Below are 6,411 nucleotides of genomic sequence, written 5' to 3'. Positions count from 1 at the left end.
CATCCAAGAGATGCAGTGAACACAAGTAGAGGCTGGGCGCAGTGGCTCACGCCTGTAATCCCAGCACGTTGGGAGGCTGTGGTGGGCGGATCATGAGGTCAGGAGATCAAGACCATCCTGGTTAACACGGTGAAACCCCGTCTCTACTAAAAATATAAAAAATTAGCCAGCCATGTTGGTGGGCACCTGTAGTCCCAGCTACTCAGGAGGCTGAGGCAGGAGAATGGCATGAACCTGGGAGGCAAGGTTGCAGTGAGCCGAGATTGTGCCACTGCACTCCAGCCTGGGTGACAGAGCATGACTCTGTCTCAAAAAAAAAAAAAAAAAAAAAAAGAACCCAAGTAGAATGAACACAAGACAGAGATCCACACCCAGATGCATTATAATAAAATTCTGAAAGCCAAAGAGAAAATCTTGAAACAGCAGGAGAAGAATGACTCATCACCAAAAAGGAGACCCTGATATGATGAACAGGTGACTCCTCATGAGAAACAGTGGAGGCCAGAAGGCAGTGGATGGCGTATTCAAAGTGCTGAAAGAAAAAACTTATCAACCAAGGATCTGTGTCTAGCAAAACTATCTGTCAAAAATGAGGGCAAGGGGTCTGAGTGTGGTGGCTCATGCCTGTAATCCCAGCATTTTGGGAGGCTGAGGAGGGCGGATCATGAGGTCAGGAGTTTGAGACCAGCCTGACCAACATGGTGAAACCCTGTCTCTAAAAAAAAATACAAAAATTTGCCAGGCGCAGTGGTGCTCACCTGTAGTCCCAGCTACTCAGGAGACTGAGGCAAGAGAATCGCTTGAACTTGGGAGGCGGAGGTTGCAGTGAGCCGAGATCACGCCATTGCACTGTAGCCTGGGCATCAGCAGTGAAACTCCATCTCAAAAAAAAAAAAAAAAAAAGAGAGAGAAAAGAATTTGTTTTTTTTTTTTTTTTTTTGAGACGGAGTCTCTTCTCTGTCGCCCAGGCTGGAGTGCAGTGGCGTAATCTCGGCTCACTGCAAGCTCCGCCTCCCGGGTTCACGCCATTCTCCCGCCTCAGCCTCTCCGAGTAGCTGGGACTACAGGCGCCCGCCACCACGCCCGGCTAATTTTTTTGTATTTTTAGTAGAGACGGGGTTTCACCGTGGTCTCGATCTGCTGACCTCGTGATCCGCCTGCCTCGGCCTCCCAAAGTGCTGGGATTACAAGCGTGAGCCACCGCGCCCAGCCTAGAGAAAAGAATTTCTTTAGAGAGAGTTGGTAGCAGGTTGTGCTGCCCATCCTTGCTGCACACCCTCTGGTGGCAGAAGGAACTGTTGCTTTGCTAATTACAGCCAAGTGAAGAGTTTCTCAGAACCATTCCTTGAACTTGACTTTTGTGTTTGGAGAGACACAGGGACTGGTACCTGACTTGGACTTGAGCATGCCTAAAGGTGAGGGGCTATCAGAAGCTGTCCGTGGTCACTGAGTATGGAAAGAGGGTTTCTGCTGATAGTAGCTTTTCTGCCACGTTGATCAGGTATAGGTGGACCAGATGTGTAACCATTTGACAAGGGCTAGATTTGGTTGCTGTCTATGGTCTCATAGGTCATGCATCCTAATGCTTCTTTTTGAAAGAACATTTACCACCAGATGCCTAGGGCTAAGGAGGGGTTCCTATGAGTCAGCTGTATGATAACTCGGAAGAAAAATTCATGGTGAAGGTAACCCGTGAGGAAATTATTTAAAAACCAATGGAGGGCTGACAGCAGTGGCTCATGCCTGTAATTCCAGCACTTTGGGAGACTGAGACTGGAAGATCACTTGTGGCCAGGAGTTTGAGGCCAGCCTGGGCAATGTAGCAAGACTCTGTATCTATCAAAAATAAAAATAATTAGCCAGGCATGGTAGTCCCAGCTACTCAGGAAGCTGAGGCAGGAGGATCACTTGAGCTCAGGAGTTTAAGACTGTAGTGAGTGATAGAGCAAGACGTTGTCTCTTAAAAAAAGAAAAAGAAAACAACAACAACAACAACAGTGGAAAATGCCTTGGGGAAAACAGCCCCAAAGTGTGATCTCTGCCTCAACCAAGAGACACACATGACGAATTCCAACCATACAAGTAATGCAGATTTTTTTTCTTTATTCTGTCTCTCCTCCCCACTGAGTTAGACAGCAGAGTCTTGCAGGAGGGGGAGGCGGAAAAGCAAAGAGAAGAAATGGAAGACATCCTCCTTCCTGCCCTTGTCGACTGAAAAGGAGAAGCCCAACTCAAAGCTTCTCCGAAGTCCAACTCAGGCCTGACTTATAGAAAGAAGAAAGAAGCGGGCGGGCGCAGTGGCTCACACCTGTAATCCCAGCATTTTGGGAGACCAAGGCGTGCAGATCACCTGAGGTCAGGAGTTCAAGACCAGCCTGTCCAACATGGCGAAACCTCGTCTCTACTAAAAATGCAAAAATTAGCTGGGCGTGGCGGCAGGCACCCATAATCCCAGCTACTTGGGAGGCTGAGGCAGGAAAATCGCTTGAACCTGGGAGGTGGAGGCTGCAGTGAGCCGAGATCGCACCACTGCACTCCAGCCTGTGCGACAGAGCAAGACTCCATCTCAAAAAGAGAGAAAAAAAAGAGGAAAGAAGCTTTAATCAATTGAGACAATAAAGTCTTTCTTTGGATCAGGCTGGATTTTTAAATAACCGGATAAAGGTGATTCATTTGTTACGTGACCAAGAGAGTCTACAAGGCTCTGGGATCTGCCCGAGATTCCTTCCGGGATCAGGGCAGAACAATGCAACAGGACAGTCTAAAAGAGCAGTTACTGAGAAGAAATGAATCTGCTTCCATTTGCACCCTTCCAAGTCTAGCTCATGCAAAAGCAGTTGTACTCAGATGACTATTTTACTCACCAGCAGCCACAGCTTATGAAAAAAGGAAATTGACAAAGGAAGAGGCTTAAGGGGCATAGGCAAGAAGAAAAGTCTTGAACTAGTGAGCACTGAAATCAAAACCGCAGGCTTATGGTTAGAGAAATTTCCCCCATTTCATGTATGAGGAAGCGAATACTTCCAGAATGTGAGTGACGTGTCTTAGATCACACAGCTTAGAGTGCAGCAGAGGCTAAAAAGGAACAAAAGTTGTCTGGTTCCAAATCCCAAATAGAAGATGGACTCGATCCAGAGGTGACTCATGGTGGGGAAGGCGGGGGTCCAGGATCCAGGCAAACACCATGAACTGATAGAGCAGTTCTGCAGGATGAAGTAGCTTTTTCTATATGTGTGAAGCCAACAATAAGAATGAGTGGAGAAAAGAGCGCATAGCTTTCATTCTTCCAGAGTCTGAGTTTTGCAGGGGATTGACTGGGATTGAGAATACATTTGCAAGATATATTTTTTTTTTTCCAGGCTTTTGGTTTTTAAGAAAACAGTCAGTCCGGGCGCGGTAGCTCACGCCTGTAATCCCAGCACTTTGGGAGGCCAAAGCGGATGGATCACAAGGTCAAGAGTTCGAAACCAGCCTAGCCAACATGGTGAAACCCCATCTCTACTAAGAATACAAAATTAGGCCAGGCATGGTGGCTCACCCCTGTAATCCCAGCACTTTGGGAGGCTGAGGCGGGTGGATCACCTGAGGTCGGGAGTTTGAGACCAACCTGAGCAACATGGAGAAACCTCATCTCTACTAAAAATACAAAATTAGCCAGGCATGGTGACACATGCCTGTAATCCCAGCTGCTCGGGAGGCTGAGGTGGGAGAATCGCTTGAACTTGGGAGGTGGAGGTTGCAGTGAGCCGAGATCGTGCCATTGCTCTCCAGCCTGGGTGACAGAGACTCCGTCTCAGAAAAAAATAAAATAAAACAAATAAAAAATAAAAAAATTCTGGGGCCTGGGAAGTCCAAGATCAAGGCACTGGCATATTCAGTATCTGGTGAGGGGCTGCTTCCTTGTTCGTGGATGGCCGTCTTCTGGCTATAACCTCACGTGGCAGAAGAGGTGAAGGAGTTTTCTGGGGTCTCTTTTATTTAATTAATTAATTAATTTTTTTTTTGAGATGGAGTCTCGCTCTGTCACCCAGGCTGGAGTGCAATGGTATGATCTCAGCTCACTGCAACCTCCACTTCCTGGGTTCAAGAAATTCTCCTGTCTCAGCCTCCCAAGTAGCTGGGACTACAGGTGCGCACCACCATGCCTGGCTAATTTTTGTATTTTTAGTAGAGATGGGGTTTCACATGTTGGCCAGGGTGGTCTCAAACTGCTGACCTCAGGTGATCCACCTGCTTCGGCCTCCCAAAGTGGTGGGATTACAGGCATGAACCACCGCACCCAGCCTGGGGTCTCTTTTAAAAGAACACTAACCCCATTCATGAAGGCTTCACTCTCATGACATAATTACCTCCTCAAAGCCCAACCTCCTAGTCTCCTCCCCTTGAGGATTAGGCTTCAAGGCATACATTTTGGGGGGACACAAACTTTCAGTCTGTAGCAGCTGGTTTAAGTGTTGAATACACTTCCATGGTTTAAAAATAGAAAAACATACAGAAGGTATCTAGTGATAAGCTCCTCCCAGCTCCTGTTCCTATTATGTTGTCAAACCCCAAAAGACAACCACTGTTATTGATTCCCTGTGCATTTTTCTAGAATTTTTTTATTTTTATTTTTATTTTCGAGATGGAGTCTCACTCTGTCTCCCAGCCTGGAGTGCAATGGCGTAATCTCAGCTCACTGCAACCTCTGACTCCCAGATTCAAGTGATTCTCCTGAGTATCTGGGACTACAGGCACAGACCACCATGCCCGCCTCATGTTTGTATTTTTAGTAGAGGTGGGATTTCGCCATGTTGGCCAGGCTGGTCTCAAACTCCTGACCTCAAGTGATCTACCCTCCTCCTCGGCCTCCCAAAGTGTTGGGATTACAGGCATGAGCCACCATACCCGGCCTACGGTTTCTTTATGCATATGCATGCCACTACTTAGCAGTACAGTCATGAACTGCTTAAAGATGGGGATGTGCTCTCAGAAATGCATCATTAAGTGATTTTGTTGTATGAATATCATAGAGTTTACTTACACAAACCTAGATGGTTTAGCCTACTATATACACCTAGGCTATATGGTACAGCCTATTACTCCTAGACTACAAAACTGTATGGCATGTTACTGTTCTGAATACTGTAGGCACTTGTAGCACTGTGGTATTTGTGTATCTAAACACATAAACATAGAAAAAAAGCAGTAAAAATATGGTAGTATAATCTTGTGGGACTGTCATAAAATATGCTGCTGCTTGTTGAATGAAATGTTGTTATTCAGCACGACTCTATATTATTTCCCTCTTTATTTTTCATAAAAGTTAGTATACTGTAATATTGTTCTGTATTTTGTTATTACCCTTAGCAGTCTTGGAAATATATATATATTTTTTTCTTTTAGAGACAGAGTCTCACTCTGTCTCCCAGGCTATGGTGCAGTGGCACAATCTCAGCTCACTACAACCTCCACCTCCTGGGTTCAAGCGATTCTCCTGCCTCAGCCTCCTGAGCAGCTGAGATTACAGGCACATGCCACCATGCCTGGCTGCTTTTTGAATTTTTTAGTAGAGATAGGGTTTCACCACATTGGCCAGGCTGGCCTCAAACTCCTGACCTCAGGTGATCCCCCCACCTTGGCCTCCCAGAGTGCTGGGATTACAGGCATGAGCCACCACACTGGCCTTTTTTTTTTTTTTTTCATTTTGAGACGTAGTCTTGCTCTGTCTCCCAGGCTGGAGTGCAGTGGCACGATCTCAGCTCACTGCAACCTTTGCCTCCCAGGTTCAAGCGATTCTCCTGCCTCAGCCTCCTGAGTAGGTGGGATTACAGGTGCCCACCACCATGCCCAGCTACTTTTTGTATTTTTAGTAGAGATGGGGTTTCACCATGTTGGCCAGGCCGGTCTTGAACTCCTGACCTCAAGTGATCTGCCCACCTTGGCCTCCCAAAGTGCTGGGATTACAGGCATGAGCCCCCACGCCCGGCCAGAAGTATTTCTTAGCATACAGATAATTTTCTTATTTTTACAGGTGCCTAGTATTCTACTGTAAGGATATATCCCAATTTATGAAACCTGTCTCCTATTGATGGATATTTTATTATTATTTTTTGAGACAGGGTCTTACTGTCACTCAGGCTGAGTGCAGTGGCAGCTTGCTGCAGTCTTGACCTCTTGGGCTCAAGCGATCCTCCTGTCTCAGCCTCCCAAGTAGTTGGGACTACAGGTGTATGCCACCAAGCCTGGCTAATTTTTTTTTTTTAATTTTTAAATTAAAAATTTTTGTTTTTGGTAGAGACGATGTCTTGGTATGTGGCCCAGGCTGGTCGTGAACTCCTAGATGCAAGCGATCCTCCCACCCTGGCCTCCCAAAGTACATTTTTAAAAATAATTTATTTATTCTCAAATGGTAGTGACTGGTTTGATACT

This window comes from Symphalangus syndactylus, chromosome 19 (assembly GCF_028878055.3).
Source record: "Symphalangus syndactylus isolate Jambi chromosome 19, NHGRI_mSymSyn1-v2.1_pri, whole genome shotgun sequence".
NCBI lineage: Eukaryota > Metazoa > Chordata > Mammalia > Primates > Hylobatidae > Symphalangus > Symphalangus syndactylus.
The sequence above is the reverse complement of the archived record's forward strand: the minus strand, read 5'-3'. Positions refer to the sequence as shown.